Here is a 23,430-nt window from a genome sequence, read left to right on the forward strand (position 1 = left end):
TTTTGAAAAAAAATATGTTGAACGTTTTTGAAAACTACATTGAAAATTTTGTGAATGATGAGTTCATTTTTTAGTTCCTTTATTATGTGGCAAAATTTTAAAAACGCTTATTTTGGGAATAATATTTTGGTGCATTTGCTTCAAGAGTCTAAGCGTGTACTTCTGTGTCATTTCCTCTAATGTTTTTAGTTTATATAGTTTTAGTTTTAGTATAGCTAATAAAAATGTCCGAAATGGACTGTTTGCGTTCATATATATATTGTCTGATTTCCAGTAAGCCCTAGGGTAATTCAACATCAATTTGAATCAATAGTTCATCTAAATAAAGTTGGTTTTGCTAGGACGGCATTGAGTGCCGCGCACGGGACATTTGTGCTACTATGAGGGCGTGGTTGACGGAGGGTTAAAACACACCCAATGCCCTAGCCGGGACTCGAACCCGAGACCTCCGGATCAATGCGAGTTGAGTCGACCACCCAACACGCTCGGCTACCGAGGCCGGCATAAAACTGTTAGGTTGGTCTCTTAATGTAAATACATAGCCTATCTTTCAATAAAAATGTTAATTTGAGTAGTGGTAATTAGGGGATTCAAAGTAGTACTTAGTAGGTATGGTCTTTTTTTACCAATTGAGTATCACTTTTTGACATACTTTGACAATTTTTTGTCGATGTTTTAGCGTTTAGCGATGTTTTAGTACAAATTTTCACTATACTCATTTTTCCCCCACTCGTACTTGGTAGGTATATCATTATGTTACGTGATACAACTTAACCTATCTTTTTTTTACGATTATTTAATTTTTTTACGATCCTAAGTGATATAACTTAACCTATCATTTTTTTTATTTAGGTACTGTTTGAACGTTATTATTTGAGGATCATATTTTGTAGGTATTTTTTTTTTATGAATCGAATATCACTTTTTGACATATTTTGACAATTTTTTGTTGATGTTATAGCGTTTAGCGATGTTTTAGTACAAATTTTCACTGCACTTATTTTTTTTTTTTACTCGTACTTGGTAGGTATATCACGATGTTACGTGATATAACTTAACCTATCTTTTTTTTTACGATTTTTTAATTTTCTTACGATCCTAAGTGATATAACTTAACCTATCATTTTTTTTTATTTACGCACCGAACTAACCTACAAGGGGGACTCTGTTTGTTTTAATATTTCAGTATTATAAGGTTTTCACAAATTTTATATAACCTAAAATGTGTTGGATGTTGATTTTTAGTATGTGGCAATTTTTTATGAATTTTAAAACTGTTCCGTCACCCTCTCGTTCTTCACGTCGTAGGCGAAGGACTTCTCCGCAATCAGGATGACGCTGCATAGGGTATCGGCAGGCAGCGCGTCGTGGAACTCGCAAACACCCACTCTACAAAAATTCTACTATATGATATTTTACTGGCTAAGCTAACCTACAAATAGGAATTGGCAGCACTGACTTATAAACCCACTGGGTCTTCTTGGCATGTTTTTTCATGATGTGTTGCCAGGCTATTGCGCATCTTGGCGTATACAATGTATATATTTTGAGAGGGGGGTTATAGCTTTTTATGCTGTACGAATACTAAAAACTTGACAGTGATAATCAACAGAGTAAATAAACCTACATGCAGAAACTAACAACACTAGTTTCTGATAGTGAATTTGAAATAAAATATTAAATAAAATACATGAGTAAGCACTGTGATTACAAATAATACCAGTGTTATTACACATTCATTCTTATTTTTCGAAGTTGAATGGAAGCACGTGTTTTTTACGCTCTCGTAATACTGACCTTGCCCCAGTGATTTTAAATTGCTTCCATCCGGTTTTTTTTTTCCTGTGCTATTTCCGCGTGCACGCGACATTCGCTTTCAATAGTTTAATGAAACACAGAAGGAGTATTAGTTTAGCAAGTTCCGAGTTTACAATTTATTAAATTAAACAATAATTTATTAAATTAAACAATAATTTATATAAGAATATACTTGTATTTACCGAACACAAAATAATAAAAGCACATGTGAATATTTGCGTGTGTTCATGTTATATGACGACTGAGTAAAAAATAATGTTGACTCCCCGAAAGATAAAAGTTCCCGGTTCGACATCAGATGCATGCAAATTTTATGTTTTGCTCTCCAAAATCTTGATTTTTATGTTTCTGCTATTTGTCATACAGCAGAGGAGAAGAGGGGAGAGGGGAGGGGAGGGGGTACTATCAGCGCCATCTATTAGCAAACAATAGAAATAAAAAAGTAGGGTCAAACTTTTTCAACACCCAAAAATTTTAAACGTCCTCGTTTAGTAATACGATCAGCAGAAGACGTTTGAAAGAGTACTCTTAGTCGAGAAAGCTAATTGCTAGGGCCCATATATTACTAAAATGTTCTTTAATTTACATATTTCTCATACCGCCATATGTTGTTCTAGTTGACTTCTTCCAAAAAAATGCTAATTAGCGAGAGTTAATTAAGCAAGGCAAGTAAAAGAAGCAAATAGGGCAATATGTGGTGGCGTGGAAATATGATAAAATTCGAATTAAAATTGGGGGATATTTTGCAAAAAAAAAGAGTGGATGAAGTCAGATTCAAAAAGAATGCCACGTGATTATTTTGATTCAATAGCTTCGTCTAGTTTGCTGCATTTTTTAACTGCACTCACGTGTTTAGTTGGTTACACGGTGCAACCTACCTTGTTGATTTTGGGTGTCATGTAGTGTATTTGGTGTCTGCACCACGTCTTAGAGAGGTGTAATATGTGGTGTAAAACGTTTGTTCGTTGAAACGTTTCAACGTTTATGTAGAAAGGTTGAAACGTATTGTCACGATTAGTCGAACATGTCTCGAAAGGCAAAATAAAAAAAATAACTCCCAAATTCAAAATCGACCAAACAAGAGATAGTGAAAAAAAAAACATGGAACCTTACAACATCCATTGAATAATCGACATTTTGCTGAAATGTCTAAGGCGTTCGCTGGATGATCATGAAAAATTACATTTCTAAAATTGCAGGGAGAAAAAATAATAATCTAGAAGTCTCGATTGTGATAACAGAAGAGATGGACGCGACGAAAAAACAAAAAAAAAAAACATAAGAAGATTAATCGATGCGGACAAGATAAACGATGATCAACGTTTATGCAGAAAAGTTGAAACGTATTGTCACGATTAGTCGAACATGTCGCGAAAGGCAAAATAAAAAAAAATAACTCCTAAGTATGATTACAAAGCGACAACGCCATCGGCAAGACATAATTACCAGAAAATAACTGCAACCGACACAGTGAGAGGGGTCTTCATATTGTAAGGCCAGTTCATCTGCTTGCTATTAAAAAAATAAATGCCGAACCTTGCAGGACACCCGGGAAGCCTTGAACTGTTCTTGTTGAAACTAAGTGACACTGCTGTGAAGTAAGTCGCTCGATAGTTTTTTAGTATTCAGTCACCAAGCCCGTGGTAGCCATTCTAGGTAGTTGAGTCGATATTTCACTGGAAATAATGTGTTTTCCATTGTTGAAAAAAAAAAAACAAGCTTCCAGTTTGAATGAATAAGCTATTTCGTCCACTCCTGTTGGGTCACCTAGCAAAAAGTTGAAAACAATTTCTTGAAGAGAAAAAAAAATACTGTTTCTTGTCACCAAGCGTACGTACATGAAGAATATGCATGAGTTGATTTATTTATTTCTTCTTCTCTCTTTCCGAAGGCATACGCGCTTCTTATTCAAGAACCGGAATATTTGTGCCTTTCGAATCGAATTTAAGGAGGGAGTTCCATGACAAACATCTACTGAAGTTTTTAAGATGAGCCCCCGCAGAGTTTTTGCATGTCCTCTCCCAAGTTAGTGTCTCGTACTTGTGTTTTCGGTTTCCAGTGTGGACAGGTTAGAAACAAGTGTAGTGAATAAGAATCCCTCGGGCCTAATCCTTAATATATATAATATTGTCATTATTATCCTGCTGAAAATAATATTATGATAGCCGTCGCCATTTCAGAGTGGCAAATATTTAACTCTATTAATTCTTGAATTTTATTTTAGGTTAGGCATATTCAACAAATTCTTTTTTGATTACAATACAACAATATTTTACATTTCAACGTTTTCGTAGTCGTCTAAACGTTTGAGAAAACCTTTTTTTGGTTACCGAGATGATAGAAGAAGAAGAGAAAAAATAATTGAATAATTTTGAGAACTTCTTAATATTGGACAGTGTAACCACTATGTTGTCGATGGAAACGAGGCAAGAACAACATTACCACTATGCTATCGGGGTGAACGGCATTTTTCCATTATCATTTGTGTCCACACACAAAACTTCGTGTCTGTCTGCATCCATACCTAGATCGAGAAATTCGAACCATGCCTCAGCCCCTTGTGACTTATTTAATTCTTTACACTCATCAAAATATGTGCTTAATAAAATGCCTCAATCGCACGAGCTATGGCATCCTCTGTAAGCATCCAAGCAACCACATGTATAAATTATAGTCTCCCACACATAATGCTCTTTCATGTCCAAATAGATTCGCTTCCTCCACCATCAGGGCAGTGGGAGCTCGTGTACCATGAGGGGTTGAATAGACCTAAAAAAATCGGTTGGGATGGAAAAAAGTGGATAGAGATATTTCTCAGATCAGGATAGGCTTGTATTTGCTGTCCTCGGGTTTAAGAAGCCTAGTTAGTTAGTTGGTTGTTTCCCCCTGCACCATTTCAATTTTTGAATAATCACTTGTTAGTTATGAACGCACCGATGACATCTTGTCTGATTATTTATGTGTTTGGGTTGAGGCTCCGTATTTGCTCGCAACATTTATTTTCTTCTTTTTCTTGTTATATGATTTTTACATTAGAAACAATAGATTTCCATTAACAGTATTTCATGTTATGGAAACATTTAAGTCTATACGCCATCGGGGGTGGGATTGCAACCTACGTCATCCGACAAAAAATCAGGATCGGTATTGTAACATTTAATTGCTCAGGTCATTTTTAAATATGTACAGCTATAGGTAAACATTGTAACTTGAGCCCTCAGAGTCGTAGACCGGCAAAAGTACACCTCTGTTAATCGCCTCGTGTGGGGAAAAGAGACAATTGTAGTTGTTGGTGTAATGCACTTCGAAGCAGACGTGCCCCCCACTTTTTCAATTTCATCAAAACAACCATTATTCATCCTCATCGTTGCCATTAGCCAAAATAGCCTCGCGTTACAATTTTCGTAGTAATCTCCGTTCGCCCCTTGGCTTTTCGTAGATTAACAAAAATCGTCTGAAGTTTGAACTCTCCATACCGTTGCAAGCTGTTTTTGTGATTGTCCGCCTCGATTATTCAAAATACCTCATGTTCGCATATTCAAATACACACAAGTGAAGAGGGTTCATATCACATCAGTGATTTTAAATTGTATTCTCGGGGGCCATGCACACATTTCCTAACATTGTTGATTTGTTGTCGATGAGTTGTGCAGGTACAGCCGTGAAGTTGTTAATAAAACCCAACACAGACAAGTCCCCCCCATCATTGCTTTTCGACATAGTTGTTGACTATCAGTATATCAGTATAGAATAACATGGTGCCATTTTTCTGTTTCTGTTTGCCAACAAAGCAAATCTACAGGCCACAGGTTCGAGAAACAAGACATTTTTTAAATTCTCCTGCGCATAACATGGACCACCTATAGCAATAATATAATATAGATCGATTTTAACAAATATAATTCAAAATTATGTAGTGAGATTTTGGTTTAGTATTTAATCACAGCAGCAAAACAAACTTCACAACTGAAGTTAAGTGCATTTTGCATACATGCAGAAACATAAATTTACGCCCCCGAGGTGGTTGTTGGAAGACTATATACAATAAAACACACCGCCCCATTCTTTACAATAATAAAAATATTGAATAAGTAAGCAGTAAAATAAAATCCTTTGTTTCATTTTGATGTGAACAAAAATTATAGTTGATCTGAACCCCCTTGTCCAAATAAAAAATAAGCTCCGGTCCCATCTGGAGACTGCAAAACTAATATGTATGTCTATTCAGAAAAACCCAAAAGTTTTAACATCCATGCACATTACCGTACTGTGGCTGTTGCGCCCCACACCCATGTGTAATATTTTATTTCTCTTGTTGGCTGAACGCGAAGATGCTCGAGACTGCTTTCAAAAATTATTTTCGGCCTCGCTTCACGATACAGCCGTATGCATGTAAAACTAGTATATCACACACAGGCAGAGGGGCAAAAAATAACATTTCTCTCTTTCCCTCGCTTTTGCCCATCTTCCAGTGTTCGTCTAGATAGCGTGACTAGCAAAAATATTAAAATCGAAATAAGAATTATCCGTTATGGTCTCCCTCCCTTCTTTGCATGCATGTTGCGCTGACATGTAAATAAGCGCTATGCTTTAATAAAAAGAACAACCATTGTACAACTGTATAGGTCCTCGTCCATCTCATGCCAGGGACTGGGTATATCTTGTGTACAGTTTATAGTGGCATCATATTCCTTCACCAGATATCAAACTCGAGAAACTTGCAAGACAGCTCAGGTTATAACTTACTACGAGGTCTGTTTTTTTTAAAAAAATAATAATCGTCAGTCCATATGACAATGCTTGCTGTTTAACTAACAGTATTCGAATCTCTGAGGGGCCGGAGGCATTCCACATTTACCTTTGCTAGAAAGCACAGTGCAATAAATATTCTTTTTAAGTTATGCAATAATTTTGACATTATATTCATGTCCATTCCCCAAGACTAGATTTATATACACAACCAACTCTGATGCGACATTGTGAAAAATTCTCGCATGTTCGCGAAACAGGAAATACACGTCATAGCTTCCGTGAATCGAAAACAAGGTTACTGGGGGCACGCAAAATACCGTAAGAAGAATTATATATTCCAAATGCAGGCATCATCATTTTTCTCTTGCACAAATAGAATAATCGGGCTGAATTTCCAGTCTAAAACCACCATGTTCTGGCAGCAAGTATCAAAAACCTGTGGTAATTTTATTATATGATAGGAGGTGAGTGAAATCGTTGTTGCAAGTTATCTTTTAAACCCAGTACGTGTGTAGGAAAAACTGCGTATAAGCTGTATCACACTCTCTCTGTCTGTGTGTCAGGTGGTCGTGTCGTTCGCTAGTTGTATGTCACAGCTTAACCCGTACTAGGTAATATTTTTACATGAGGTAAGTTGGCATACTCTGGTAGGGTATATGTTTCAAGCCTCTAGCTGTAGAGCCTATTTGCAAAAAAATAAGTTTGGTAACACTACTCGTCGAAAGCAGCTCAAACAGTGTTGCTAGCTGTAGCCGTTATACAATTGCAAGAAGTGAGTTGCTTATAGCCTATCTGGAAGGCTTGGTGTGTGTGTGTCCATGGCTTATGTCGTAGGTTAATAAAATTTGCAATACATCTTGTGTGTGTTGGCAACCATCAGCATGTGACATGTGATATAGCAGGTTTACTTATTGTAAGACATAGTGTGTATGTATGAGTGGGGGAGGTTAGTTTAGTTCACGATAGATCGACCTGTCACGCTATGACCAATTTCTGTTTTTGAGTCACCTGTAAGGCTATATGTGGGTGGGTGAAAAAGCTTAGTTTAATTCACGATAGATCACATTTTAAATTTGCTCACTCTCTCTGTGTCTGTGTGTCAGGTGGTCGTGTCGATCGCTAGTTGTATGTCACAGATTAACCTAGGTAATATTAACTGTACTTCAAAAAATAAAATTGTGTGTATCTCATGTCAAACTAGAAACAAAAAAAATCAAACATTAAGCATGCATGCAGATTAATTAAGCTGTAAATTTAAAATTTGGCCTCCCCCAAATCGCATTTCATACATACATACATGTGGAGGACCCGTGGCCCACCTCCCAAGAGGTTTGGTTAGCATGCAATAGATCAGTATGCAATTTAATATCCTCGTCTAGTACGCTGCACTTCTTTGACATTAGATGCAGTGCAGGTGTATCCCGGTGTCAGGCTGGTGAAAAAAAAATAACATTCAACCAAGTAGACAAATAGCAGTGTTCAAGTTCAGAAGATTCAACAAATACCTGTCTGCTGCTTTAAACATTCATTTGATTAGTTAACCACTCACCACGTGGTCATACACCACACCACATATTACACCTCTCTAAGACGTGGTGCAGACACCAAATACACTACATGACACCCAAAATCAACAAGGTAGGTTGCACCGTGTAACCAACTAAACACGTGAGTGCAGTTAAAAAATGCAGCAAACTAGACGAAGCTATTGAATCAAAATAATCACGTGGCATTCTTTTTGAATCTGACTTCATCCACTCTTTTTTTTTGCAAAATATCCCCCAATTTTAATTCGAATTTTATCGAATTTTTACATATTTCCACGCCACCACATATTGCCCTATTTGCTTCTTTTACTTGCCTTGCTTAATTAACTCTCGCTAATTAGCATTTTTTTGGAAGAAGTCAACTAGAACAACATATGGCGGTATGAGAAATATGTAAATTAAAGAACATTTTAGTAATATATGGGCCCTAGCAATTAGCTTTCTCGACTAAGAGTACTCTTTCAAACGTCTTCTGCTGATCGTATTACTAAACGAGGACGTTTAAAATTTTTGGGTGTTGAAAAAGTTTGACCCTACTTTTTTATTTCTATTGTTTGCTAATAGATGGCGCTGATAGTACCCCCTCCCCTCCCCTCTCCCCTCTTCTCCTCTGCTGTATGACAAATAGCAGAAACATAAAAATCAAGATTTTGGAGAGCAAAACATAAAATTTGCATGCATCTGATGTCGAACCGGGAACTTTTATCTTTCGGGGAGTCAACATTATTTTTTACTCAGTCGTCATATAACATGAACACACGCAAATATTCACATGTGCTTTTATTATTTTGTGTTCGGTAAATACAAGTATATTCTTATATAAATTATTGTTTAATTTAATAAATTATTGTTTAATTTAATAAATTGTAAACTCGGAACTTGCTAAACTAATACTCCTTCTGTGTTTCATTAAACTATTGAAAGCGAATGTCGCGTGCACGCGGAAATAGCACAGGAAAAAAAAAACCGGATGGAAGCAATTTAAAATCACTGGGGCAAGGTCAGTATTACGAGAGCGTAAAAAACACGTGCTTCCATTCAACTTCGAAAAATAAGAATGAATGTGTAATAACACTGGTATTATTTGTAATCACAGTGCTTACTCATGTATTTTATTTAATATTTTATTTCAAATTCACTATCAGAAACTAGTGTTGTTAGTTTCTGCATGTAGGTTTATTTACTCTGTTGATTATCACTGTCAAGTTTTTAGTATTCGTACAGCATAAAAAGCTATAACCCCCCTCTCAAAATATATACATTGTATACGCCAAGATGCGCAATAGCCTGGCAACACATCATGAAAAAACATGCCAAGAAGACCCAGTGGGTTTATAAGTCAGTGCTGCCAATTCCTATTTGTAGGTTAGCTTAGCCAGTAAAATATCATATAGTAGAATTTTTGTAGAGTGGGTGTTTGCGAGTTCCACGACGCGCTGCCTGCCGATACCCTATGCAGCGTCATCCTGATTGCGGAGAAGTCCTTCGCCTACGACGTGAAGAACGAGAGGGTGACGGAACAGTTTTAAAATTCATAAAAAATTGCCACATACTAAAAATCAACATCCAACACATTTTAGGTTATATAAAATTTGTGAAAACCTTATAATACTGAAATATTAAAACAAACAGAGTCCCCCTTGTAGGTTAGTTCGGTGCGTAAATAAAAAAAAATGATAGGTTAAGTTATATCACTTAGGATCGTAAGAAAATTAAAAAATCGTAAAAAAAAAGATAGGTTAAGTTATATCACGTAACATCGTGATATACCTACCAAGTACGAGTAAAAAAAAAAAATAAGTGCAGTGAAAATTTGTACTAAAACATCGCTAAACGCTATAACATCAACAAAAAATTGTCAAAATATGTCAAAAAGTGATATTCGATTCATAAAAAAAAAATACCTACAAAATATGATCCTCAAATAATAACGTTCAAACAGTACCTAAATAAAAAAAATGATAGGTTAAGTTATATCACTTAGGATCGTAAAAAAATTAAATAATCGTAAAAAAAAGATAGGTTAAGTTGTATCACGTAACATAATGATATACCTACCAAGTACGAGTGGGGGAAAAATGAGTATAGTGAAAATTTGTACTAAAACATCGCTAAACGCTAAAACATCGACAAAAAATTGTCAAAGTATGTCAAAAAGTGATACTCAATTGGTAAAAAAAGACCATACCTACTAAGTACTACTTTGAATCCCCTAATTACCACTACTAATTTGTTATATAAAAAAAAACAAATGAGCAGACACAAAAGACATAAAAAGACTTTGAAACATTTTCTAAACGATTTTCATGTTACATTTAATTTGCATGAGGAATATAATAGCTGCTTAAAAACTGCTATACGAAGACGTAATTTTTATTTTTAAAAAAGGGAGGGAGTGAGTCATTCATTCATTTATTTCAGTGATCAGAACCCCCCCCCCCAATAATTTTGACAAGTCGGCGCCCCTGCTCCTGTCCCTTTATGGTTCCCCACAAGAAGAAACCACAGGGTGATAAATCTGGAGAACGAGGTGGCCTAGGTTGGTTCGTGCCACGACTGATGACGCGATCAGGCGTACAACCGACTTTCGGGGCTGAACTCCTATCAGAACGGGCTCATAAGAGGTCCCCAATACTCGGTCGAACAGTAACTCGATTTGCAGTAGTCAAAATTCGAGTGACACACAATTCATAATAACTACACATTTATTCAAATTAATCTGTGGCTTAGTTACATATTGTTGGTTTAGTTACTGAAGATACTATTTCACATGTTCACACATTCAGTGGGAGCGTGCATGAGAGAGAGACAGTAGTTCCTTTCTTTCAAATGGTAATATGAAAATTAAATTAAATTAAACTTCTTTTGGAATGATCACTGTTGCTCGTCTGTCCCCCCCCCCCAGTTTACTTCCGCACTCGAGGTTCGGTGCACTTCGTACTCGGCTCAGATTTGTCTAGGGGTATCTTTCTTTGTACGACAATGCACGTGGGTTGCTACAAGTCAACATAATTATATAATTAACTACAAGGGACAACGGAAAACCTTTTGCGAAACCTTTATGATCAGGGGGATAAATTACCTTGTCCAGCTTGTGTGAAATTAAAAACGGAAATTTTTGGTATTTTCTATAAGTTTAATTAACGTAAAATTTGAAGTATATACAAGTCGTTTCCGAACGTTCATTTCTCTAATTAATTATCGGGCCAAAACTCTAATTTTGATGTTGGAATCTCTATTGTTTGTACCTGGATGCTTTACATTTCATGAATTACATCTGAAGTACGCTTGTCACAAGGTAGACTCGCGTTACTCCAAGAAACGTCCTAACAGGCGCTAGGCCGCCCGACGTGTACATTTCTCAACCTCCACGGTGACAAGGCACTAGGCTGCCCGGCGCACCGTAATTACTTCAAAATAACATCCAGTACAAACTACCTTTTTACCTGTAAATCGGACACCAAGGCACTAGCTTGCCCGGCAATCCAATCTCTTACAGCATCCGTTTCGGGAGACCTGTCCTCCGGTCCTAGCTAACCGAAGCAAAAACAGCCTCTCCCTTCCAAGTCTCAGTTCCAACAGCCGACTTTCCCTACTCTCATCTGGGAGTTTATATACGTTTGGTTGGCAACCGCCCTTCTTTCAAAATTTTTAATCTTTAACAGCTAAACTGCCCGCCTTTCTTATGAACGTTCGAAACACGAAGAAAGAACAGAGAGCTACATGGTTTTTATACATGGAATATATACGAGCTTGAAATGCATAATAAATTGATTTACACTAATAACACATATATGTTTATACAAGTAATTACCTAATTAATTAACATATTAATAATTATTTTAATAAGAGAAAAAAACACTGTTGCCCTGACACGGGGGCAGGGTAACAGATTCCCCCTCCCCAGCGTTACAATTCAATCTGAAATTTAAATTTCAGTCTGTGTGAATTGTCTTAAAGTTTTTGAGAAAAATCTAAACACTGTATCTGAAAAAGAAAGTTCACTGATAACGTTATTTTCACTACACATCACAACCGTCTCTCTGAAACAGAAGAGTCTCGATTTCACTTCACTAAATATCGTATTTCCACACGGATTCTTCCTCCGGGAATCCTGGAATCTCCTGGACATCTCGGTCATCTGGTCATCAGGACTGTTCCTAGGTGCAGACAGATTCAGCTCCTCCACCTTCCAAAGAACATGCCCGGCTCCCGCTCTAGGGTCGACTCAGCCTCCTCCTCGGTCCATCCGAAGAACTCCCGGCTCCTTAGTCCCCTAGTCCTTGCGTCTGGGACTTCTGCGGTACTTGGTTCGACTCCTGCCGAATTTCAGCTTCAAATGCTTTCCAAGGTTCTATCGTTCGATCACACGACCCGACTTTAAAATGGCTCTCCCATTTTTCAACTTTAAGGAAACTTTCCCTTCCTTCTTCGGGCATCGAACTGCCATCCTTCAGCATTCTCTTAGCGATGAAAATCTCATTTCTTCATGTTCACAATTGTCACCACCCTTTATCGGCAAAAGGTTGACATAACATAAAATACAACAGTCCGTAATTTTAAATCTTACATTCACAAGAATTGAATTTACCAGGACACTAATGTGTAGCGACAATAAATCAGGAACTTAATTAACTACTGTATAAACAAGAAGTCTGTCACTCGGCTTCCTTTCCATCATTTTTCACAGCCCTTCTACCCCCTCCCCTTGAGATGGATTCTCAGGGTAGAATTTAGGGACGAGTGGTTTCCCTCACACTTCTCAAATTTCTTCTCGGAATGACCTTCAGCTGGTCAACGTTAGCTAGAACTCTCTTCCCTTCACCTTCCTTTTCCAAGACAACATTATTTGGAGTAGTGAAATTCAGAATTCTGTAGATCCCTTTGAATTTCGGGAAAAAGCACGCAGTTTGCTTATTAAAAGCAGACGAAATTCTGTGCTCTTGAAGCAGTACTCGATCTCCTACACGAAGATTAACCTTTCTTCTACTTGTAGGCCTTTGACGCCTTTTGCCTCGTCCTTTCCTCTTTTTCTTTTGCAAATTCGAAAGCCGCGCCCATTCTTTCCTTTAACTGTATGACGTAATCCATCTGTCTCTCCGCCGTGACGTCCTCCCCGGTTCCTTCTTCCCTCTGAAGCTCCATTTTCCGAGTGTCATGCGGTGTGTACAAATCACGTCCAAAGAACAAAAATGACGGCTTCAACCCAGTCATCGAATTCGTTGCATTATTAATGGCAAAACTTATCGCGTCCAAGTTTTCAGCCCACGACGAGTGCTCCTTGCAGAATTTCCCAAGTGCTTGCTTGATTATCTTAATCGCTGCTTCTGATTTATTTCCCTTCGGTCTATATGGCGTAATATAGACAGGCTTGCAATTCACAGAACGCAACGTTTGTGAATACAGTTTGCTTCGAAATACACTCTGGTTGTCACTGACAACGTATTTCGGGAATCCTGATTGAAAACAGTACTTCAAGAATGCTTGCGAGATCGTCCTCGCCGTTGTAGTTCTAAGCGGTGTCAAACTAATGTGCCTTGAGAACTCGTCTTGAATGACTAAACAGTACTTGTATCTCCCCTTCGTTCTTGTAGGCAGTGGTCCAAAAATGTCCAGAAACACTTTGTATCCAGGCGCAGTAGCTTTCCTCGAGTTCATAAAGCCCATCTTTCTGCTGTTGTCAGGATTATACTGAAGACAAGTGATACAACTTTTGCAATAGTTACTGACATCTTTGACTACTCCGTCCCAAGTATAATTCTCCAGGACCTTAAACAATGTCTTTCCATGTCCTAAGTGTGCAGATAATAAATCATCATGCGAAGATTTAATTACTTCACTCTTCAACTTCTCTGGTACCCACAGCTTCAATCTGGAGCTAAACGGTGGATAAAGTCAAGTGTTTTCGTCAACGAAACGGTAAAGCAGTCCATCATCGTCGAGACAGGAATGTTGCAGATAAAAGTCAAATTTTCTCTTCTCTCGAGAATCCTTTATTTCAACTTCTTCTCCATTTAAGCATCCAATTAATTTCGACAAATAAGGATCACTCTGTTGTTCTCTTTTCCACATATCTTTATCGTTAAGATCTACGGGCGGCGAAGTTTCTGTCTGTCCGTCCGTCTGTCTTCCATTTACAGTGTTGCCAGCTGCATCTGTAAACATCGCTTCCGTTTTCCTTTTCTGTTTCCGGTCGAATTTCTGACACACTTTGCCTTCGACTTTAGGAATATCATGATGTTCCATTATCGTCCCATCAGGCATCTCTAATCTGAAATATCCTTCAGGCTTGATGTCCTCTATCGGATAATTCTCTTCTGCATCCGAAGATCCAATGTAATTCTCCCTCTCAGAGAATCCTGCTTCGATCCTCGACAGGTAGTCAACCGCTGTGTTATTTCTACCGGCAATGTATTTTACTGTAACTGGAAACCTGGTCACCCTGTTTATCATTCTGTTTATGTGGCTCGGAATCTGAGAAGATTTCAAGATGTCCACGAGCGCAGAATGGTCAGTGTAAGCTATCACTTCCGGTGCTTGCAGAAAGTAATATTCAAATTTCTCCAGACCCATGGTCAACGCAAATAACTCTTTCGCTGTGACAGAATAAGAACGCTGAGTTTCAGACAGCTTTTTACTCCCAAATGCAACAGTCTGCAATTTTCTGGTTTTATCGTCCTCCTGAGCGACGATATAGCCAAGCGCTATGTCAGAGCAGTCTACAAACAAGTGAAACGGTTTCGAAACGTCAGGAATCTTGAGATCAGGACTATTTACAATTGCATCCTTCAACTTCTGCAAACTCTCTTCTTGTTCTTTTCTCCAAGAAAATTTCCTATTTCCTTGTAACAAGTCCGTGATCGGTTTGGATATCTTTGCTTGGTCCTTTATGAAATCTGACAGAAAATTTAAGAAACCTACTAGTCTCCTAACTTGCTTGATATTTCTGGGACGCTGCAATTGCTCTGCCTGTTTCCTCTTACTTTCCGCACAAGATATCGTATTTTCTGTAATTGTAAACCCAAGAAAATCAATTTTCTTTCTGAAGAGACGCAACTTTCGATAACTAATCGTCAGTCCTTTGTCTTTCATCTTTCCCAGGACAGAATCCAACACTCTTAGTTGTTCTTCCTCGGTTGCGTTTGCAATCACTACGTCATCATAATAACATATTGCATCAGTTTGATAATGCTCTCCTAGCGTCTTCTGCATCAGTTCCGCAAGGTGAAAAGGTTCACTACGACAGCCATAAAATAACCTTTTGTATCTAAACGTTCCCATTTCTGTCAAGAAATCTGCATATTTTCTTGTATCTTCATAAATCTGCATATTTGCAAATGCAAACGGAATATCAAGAACTGTAAATATAGTTCCCCCAGAAAGCTTACATATTGTCGACCTAATATCAGGTATTTCTCTACGTCTAGCCTCCAATCTTTTATTCAAGCCTTTGCTGTCGATTATCACTTTACATGTGTTATCTCTCTTCACATGAAGAATAGGCGGCGAAAGGTAATCTGTATCACCCCTTTCAATGATCCCGTCTTCAAGCATCTGCTCAATCGCCTGATTCATTAATTTCCTCTTTTGCTCAGAAAGTGGCCTAGGTTTCGCTCGGAACGGCTTCTCGTTATTCACATCCAAACGAACCTCGTAATCCTTTGCTAATCCCGGTTTATCTTGAAAAACATCAATATGCCTTCTCAGTATGGCAATCAATTTCGGCTTGTTTTCCTCTGAGATATCGGTACCCTCCATCAGCATGGCAATCCTTCTCTCTTCGTCAATCCCCTCCCCTTTGATGTCGCTGCTACGTGTCTCCGCTCCGCAAGCAGAAACGTTCTCTCGGACTGCTTCGACTCCATCCGCGGTCGAACCCAGTCCCCTTGAACCAACAGCATCAACGCTGTCACGTGTCGGCGGCGAATCAAAAGGCACGATTTTCGAAAGATCAGGCTCAATTGCCCACCCGTTACGATGAATCATGGGTATAAGTCCCAGCTTAGCCATCAATGTCCTTCCCATTAACATTTCATGATTAGCATTTGATAGCACAAATATCTGATCCCGAGCCTTGTGTCCGTGAAACTTAATATTCACGTAAGCGCTCCCCAAAGATTCTACATTTCCTTCCGCAAGTATTACTTTAGTTCTGCAACCCTTCAATTTCACTCCATTTGTCTTCATTTTCTCGAAGACCTCCAAAGACACAAAGCTATTGGACGACGCCGTATCAATACATGCGTGTACTTCTACATTAGCCACGTTGCATAAAACGATAGGTTCCCTTACATCTTTTGCATTTACATTGTGAGGTGAAAAATTTTCCTTTTGTGTAAAATTTGCAGTTTCCACGCCACGAACTTGACAAATTCGTGGCGACTCTACGAGTTTTTTGTTGCTTCCTTCCCACGTTCATTAATCTTGTTTTCCCTATGGTGATTTGAAGCTCTGCAACCTTTCTGTCCACAAGTGTAGCATAATTTATTTCTCTGGCAATCTTCCTTCGAAAAGCGGTTCTGTTTGTTTTCATCCCTCACCGCAAGCCGCGAGGGTGGAGGGCGCGAAACCACATGTTCAGCCCTCAGGCGCGCGACTTTCGGGCGGTCAAAACCAATGCTCACAGGGTCCAAGAAAATATCAGATTTCTTTCTCCCCCTCTCCTCTTCGCATTCCTGGTTAACTGACTTCCTTAGCGACCAGCTGTAAATTTCGTCTTCCGAAACGAAAGACTTGAATCTCTGCCTTTCCAAAAACTCGGATTGTAATTCCAGGGCGTACTCGCTCATTTCTCTCATAGAAGTGAATGTCTTGTTGTACAAATAATCCCTAAATACCGGATTGCAGTGCGACTTCACAAAGTCAATTCTCTCCCGTGCAGAAGCCGAATTCCTTATCCTGCTAAAATGCCTGTCAACTTTGCGAACGTATTCCGCCAATCCCTCGTTAGCAAGTTGAAACCTCTGAGACAAAAATAACTCTGCTTCTCTCTGATAATCCAATCCGTGAAAAGCCTGCAAGAATTTATGCCTGAATTGTGAAAAATCACCGAACGGTTCCGTGAACAAAAACCACTCCCTCGCTTCATTTCGCAACGAAAGAGGAATAAACTGCTTCAGAAGATCATCTTCAGCAATTTTCAGCGTTCTCGCGTAATCTTCAATCCTATCCAGATACGAAAAAGCATCTTCCTTCCCTACATTTCCCTCAAATGTCGGAAGCTGCAAACGAATTTCCTCCATTGTCACTCTTGGAACGCACCTTTGTTCCTCAACAACAGAAAGTTCTGACGCGGTCGGGCTGGACCTACTCGAGTTACCAAGCGACATTCTTGTAACTTCCCCTTTTCTGTTTCGCAAGATCATCGGTTCGATCCTCGTCCGTTTCTCTCCTTAACTTTCAATTCAAAAATCTAGTTCAATATCCTGCGACAAGACCTGAAATAACTAAGTTCAATCCCGGACGAGCCCCCAAATAAATTTGTTGCTCGTCTGTCCCCCCCCCAGTTTACTTCCGCACTCGAGGTTCGGTGCACTTCGTACTCGGCTCAGATTTGTCTAGGGGTATATTTCTTTGTACGACAATGCACGTGGGTTGCTACAAGTCAACATAATTATATAATTAACTACAAGAGACAACGGAAAACCTTTTGCGAAACCTTTATGATCAGGGGGATAAATTACCTTGTCCAGCTTGTGTGAAATTAAAAACGGAAATTTTTGGTATTTTCTATAAGTTTAATTAACGTAAAATTTGAAGTATATACAAGTCGTTTCCGAACGTTCATTTCTCTAATTAATTATCGGGCCAAAACTCTAATTTTGATGTTGGAATCTCTATTGTTTGTACCTGGATGCTTTACATTTCATGAATTACATCTGAAGTACGCTTGTCACAAGGTAGACTCGCGTTACTCCAAGAAACGTCCTAACAGGCGCTAGGCCGCCCGACGTGTACATTTCTCAACCTCCACGGTGACAAGGCACTAGGCTGCCCGGCGCACCGTAATTACTTCAAAATAACATCCAGTACAAACTACCTTTTTACCTGTAAATCGGACACCAAGGCACTAGCTTGCCCGGCAATCCAATCTCTTACAGCATCCGTTTCGGGAGACCTGTCCTCCGGTCCTAGCTAACCGAAGCAAAAACAGCCTCTCCCTTCCAAGTCTCAGTTCCAACAGCCGACCTCCCCTACTCTCACCTGGGAGTTTATATACGTTTGGTTGGCGTCTGTTGCCAACCGCCCTTTTTTCAAAATTTTTAATCTTTAACAGCTAAACTGCCCGCCTTTCTTTTGAACGTTCGAAACGCGAAGAAAGAACAGAGAGCTACATGGTTTTTATACATGGAATATATACGAGCTTGAAATGCATAATAAATTGATTTACACTAATAACACATATATGTTTATACAAGTAATTACCTAATTAATTAACATATTAATAATTATTTCAATAAGAGAAAAAAAAACTGTTGCCCTGACACGGGGGCAGGGAAACATCACATAATCAATTAGCAATTTATACACTGTTATGCACGCAGAAAGAAATAAAGATCAAACCAATAATACTTAACTGAAAACTAGACTGAGGATTGAAGACAAGGCGACTCTCTCTCCCATGGCTGCCGATAGACAAGAGCAGTTCCCTTCCTGCACGCACTCCTCCACTCTTCCACCAATCAGCGCACTTCAATGACGTCACTATCGACGTACATTCACTGTTTGCCAAGCTTATTCTTCATAATCGCACACGTACACAAATCAAAAATAAGATTATGTGATCGAGGGGTTATAGGCGGGAACACTGACTCAATGTGCGTGATCGTTGCACATGTTGTAGGCTCCATCCTGCTGAAAGTAAGCGTTCCTTCGCTCATCCTCAGTCAGTTGTTCAACAAACACGTTGAATATGTTACTGATTTAACGAGCCGAGTTCATAGTCTCATCGAAGAACAAGGGGATGATGCGGCGTGACGACACGGCACACCGCACACCGAGTTTCTGGGTGTGCAGTGGAACCTCCATGAACACGTGTGGATTGTCACCTATCCAGCGTAGCGTGTTCTGGGAGTTTATGTAGCCTGACAGATGGAACCATGCTTCATCGGAAATGAACAAGTGACCATCCTGCAGCACCTCCGGAGCAATATTGGACAGAAACCACTCACAAAACTGCACGCGAGCTGCCTTGTCCACATCCCGCACCTGATGCATCACGGTAACTTTGAATGCGTTCAAGTTCAAGTCCTGCTTCAGGATCCGCATAGCGGTTGACTGGGACACCTCATACTGTTGTGCGAAACGCCGAGATGATTCTCGTGGACTGCGTATCATTAGCTGCGCTGCGTCGCCCACCTTTGCCTAAGTGCGGACAGTCTTTGGACGTACTTTTGGCATATTCAGCACGGATCCGGTTTTCCGCCATTTTGCAATCAGTTTTTGCATTACTGATTTGGTTGTGGCCTTCCTTGGAACTCCATTCACCGTGAACTACGTCGTAAACAAACCTGCACACTGTTTCCAAGATCCGAGGCGTGCATACGTCTCGACAAAAAAGATACGTTGCTGACCCACCGTACCACACTCACAACTTTCCTCGTCTCTCAACTGCACTCAACTGACCTGCACGCTGCCTGCCTCAAGGTCAGTACTGGACACTTTCTTTTCAATCCACTCTATGTCATGTTGTCGAAACTGCTTGGCACCGATATCCTGGACTGTTCTCTGACCGCTCTTCTCTTCGGTGTACCAGGGATGCCTACATGCAAGGACCACATTTTTCACGGGGCCTCTTTTAACAGACTCATCCAGTATAATTTTAAAAGTGTGGCCTATTTTTTATGCTAATACATACCGCACGATTCTTAACTGAAAAGAGCTTCGCCAATTAATAGTTCTTCTACCTAAATTTCAAAATATATGACAGTACTCTTATAAAATAAGGAATATCACCAATCTCCTTTGCTCCTCGTCATCCTTTTGCCCAAGAAAAACAAAAACAAACCTTCCAGGTTCATTTCCAGCCTAAGCATCATGTTTTAGCCTTTAGGCTTCTTATGAGGTCTTCCACTCTATCGTGCAATGTTAACCACTCCGAGTATAAATTCAGAGTTATCCCTGTATATTTTCTGTTGGAAAATGAGTTCAGTTTCAACTTCAAGAGCTCACTTGTTCATATCCTGCCTTCCCAAACTACTTTTTTCTATTCTGCAGAAATTCCTTTACATAACTCCTTCGCATCATTCTCACTTGGTTGTATTAATATAGGTTTACGTTAATATTTTTGTAATTTGAAAAAATGCAAAAACCAAAACGATTATCGTTTGAATAATATTAGTAGAGTGTTTATGAACCCCTATTTCTTTATTAATAATTCACTTACGACATTACAAGACTAACGATTTGAAAAAAAAATGTTTTTCTTTTTAGACAACGTAGTCGTCGATTTCAAAATAAATTTCTAAGGACCAAGAAAATGATGCAGGTAGCTGACCTTGTAAGAAAAACATAACAATGTATTGGTTACTGAGGTGATGCATAAAAATAAATACATTGATATTTGTTGACTCATTTTTTATTTCCTTACTTAGCAACAATAATTGAAGTTATACCTAATTTATTTTCAGTTTCCTTCTAGTATAGAAATATAATTCGTAAATGATCCCAAAACTCTTGTAACATTTTTTTTAAAAGACCCTTATTTACATACAAGTAGTATTAGTAATATTCGTTTTTATATTTGTAATTGCAATCGTAACAATATTATGGCATGTAAGAAATATTAAGGGTTAAGATACCATACACGATCTTTATGTAGATGATATGCAGATTAAAACAAAAAGGACACTGCAGATTTTAGTGAAAATTTCATAGACGTGCGTGTGGAAGGAAAGCATATGCAGTCTCACTAACTTCTGGGTTATAAAGACGGGGTCGTTACAAGCGGTGTGCGAATTAAGGGGGAGAAATGCCGGGGATTCCCCCTCCCCATAAAAATGTGTCCTCGACAAAATAAATCCCTGCCAGGGATGTCTTTATCTCTCTCAAAGAAAGTAGGATTGAAACCATATAGTACACTATTTCCTAATTACGCAACAAACACAATTGAAAAATCATTCGTGGCCATTAAAAGTCCAGTCATCAATGATTTTCCTGACGAAAAGTATGCAACCTTGTGGATTAAATAAGGACAATATTCTGAAATTGACCAACCTTACTGAGGCGAGGAAACAGTAGGCTGTATTCCACTTGACTTTTCATGGCATTGTTCTCATATTTTACATGCATTAGAGTATTCACAGGAAACTTGTAGTTAGGTTAGATGGATGGACACGACATTAAATTTGAACTTGGAAATAGAAATTTGCTTAAATTTTCTGTGTTACTAGTTCGATAGCTCTTTTGTATATGCGTTTAGGTTTTCTTACAATGTAAATATACTAAGTGTTTCTGAATTACGTAAATTATAGAAGTTGATGAATATACATTTCTCCTTGAAGATGTGTATCACCTAAATCGGGAGCGGTCACCCACCGACCCACACTAGTCTGACACCAGGACTGAATTTACCTCTGTGTTCTCTAAAACAATTTCACTAAACTATACCATACCCGATAAAATATTTAAACTTTCACAATACTAATGTCTAAAGAATAGCATTCGTAGTGAAAATTGCAATGGGGGATTTTCGAGCCTTGGGAATTAGTGGGTGTATTTCTTGCATAATATCTCCTAACTGGGGAATACCAATGCCTCTCATCCCTCAACTGAGATAATTGCCAAATATATAACATTAATATTTCCTATGTAGCTTATATATGTAATAAGACGCAATTTATCCTATAATTCTTACTGAAATTCGATAAAGAGTTTGATCAAAATTCAACAAAAGTCAGTACAAAACTGCTTCGAGAAGTAGAAGATATTATATCGAGTTTCATGTTCTTATAATATTGTTATACTCTACTAGGAAATATCGAACATGTGCCTAACTTCACGCTTATCAACTGTGTTAATACATGAATCAATCCATTTCGTGCTCGAAAGATAATACGTTATATCCATATCGGGTAAATTTGCATTCCTTCTCTCTACATAATCGCCCAGCGTTATGTCAAATAAATCCGTAAGAAAAACACAAAAATATTTCCCATTATTTCTAGAGATGATATCAATTTCTTGGAACTTTCGCAAATTCACTTTTCATGTATGGAAGGTTATTTATTCATCTTGACATAACGTGTGATCAGTTAACGATATTTTTATCACGAATGCCTCTGGATTTAAAGATAATGCCCACATTTAAAATTCCGAAGCAAATAGTTCCACTAGATGGAGAGAAATGTCTGTGAAATCATGCTCCTCGCATTCAAAGGGACACATTTTTATAAATATTAACAATTTAATCTCTTTCAGAAGTATTTTCAAGCAGTTTCAAGGTCAATAAAATGCATTAGATAAACAAACCCTTATTTACTATTGTAAATTATTAATATTATGTTATAATGGATATTCAGTAATGTGTTTTTTGTGTTATGTTCATGAATGTTTTACATGCACATAGTTACACTCACGCATATTTCTTTCCTTAAAATAAAACTGTTATTACTTGTTTCTTATTCTCAAACTTACATTGACGTGTGCAGGATTTTTTCATGGGGAGCTCGACTATATTATATTGAATAATGCGTATCACACTGAAGGCGATACTCGAAGCCGGGACCCTTGCCGTCATAACTCTATACACTAGGGCAAATCTCTCCGCAAAGGGATCCGGCCGAATCGCTGGAAGTAGCTTCCTACCAGCACATAACACCGGTAATCTTCAGCAGATCTTGAAAATTCCGCTGACACGGAAATCGTACGAAAAATAAGTAAACTAGCTTTAGGCAGAAAAGACAGTTAAAGACAAAACGGAACTCTCCCAACGGCTTTAACGATCGGAAATTTGAATCTCCTTTAAATAGTTCGAGAGAACATTTCTCAGCCCCAGTTGTAATCAGAAACTTATCGCGAGAACAGTTCTTGCCTCCAAGTTATAGGCTGACGATTGATACGTAAAGAGTTACCGAGAGGAGGGATGCGCTATCGATGTTTCATTGCAGGACCGAGCCTTATCTACTAAATCAGCGATACGAACATCTCTACAAGATAAAAGAGGTAAACGAACATTCGTTTATTCCTTTTCTATTATTCTCATAACGTCACCAGACCAGTCAACCGAAGTGTTAAAATCGAATGTTTGAATGTTGTCCTTACTTCACAGGGGCGAGTCCCTTTGCTTCTTTACGGTTACCTGAGTTTCTCAGGG

The 23,430-nt window shown here is 38.5% G+C and overlaps 1 long non-coding RNA gene across 2 annotated transcripts in view; it reads left to right on the forward strand.

Moving 5' to 3' along the window:
• Positions 1–20,683, forward strand: part of LOC145987236 (uncharacterized) — a 44,586-nt gene extending 23,903 nt beyond the window's left edge. For both annotated transcript variants that reach the window (XR_014441632.1, XR_014441633.1), the window contains exon 4: positions 20,550–20,683. This is a non-coding gene — a long non-coding RNA (uncharacterized LOC145987236). The remainder of the gene's footprint in view (positions 1–20,549) is intronic.
• Positions 20,684–23,430: the final 2,747 nt, after the last annotated feature.

This window comes from Lepisma saccharinum, chromosome 4 (genome assembly GCF_977018435.1).
Source record: "Lepisma saccharinum chromosome 4, izLepSacc3.1, whole genome shotgun sequence".
Classification (NCBI taxonomy): Eukaryota; Metazoa; Arthropoda; class Insecta; order Zygentoma; family Lepismatidae; genus Lepisma; species Lepisma saccharinum.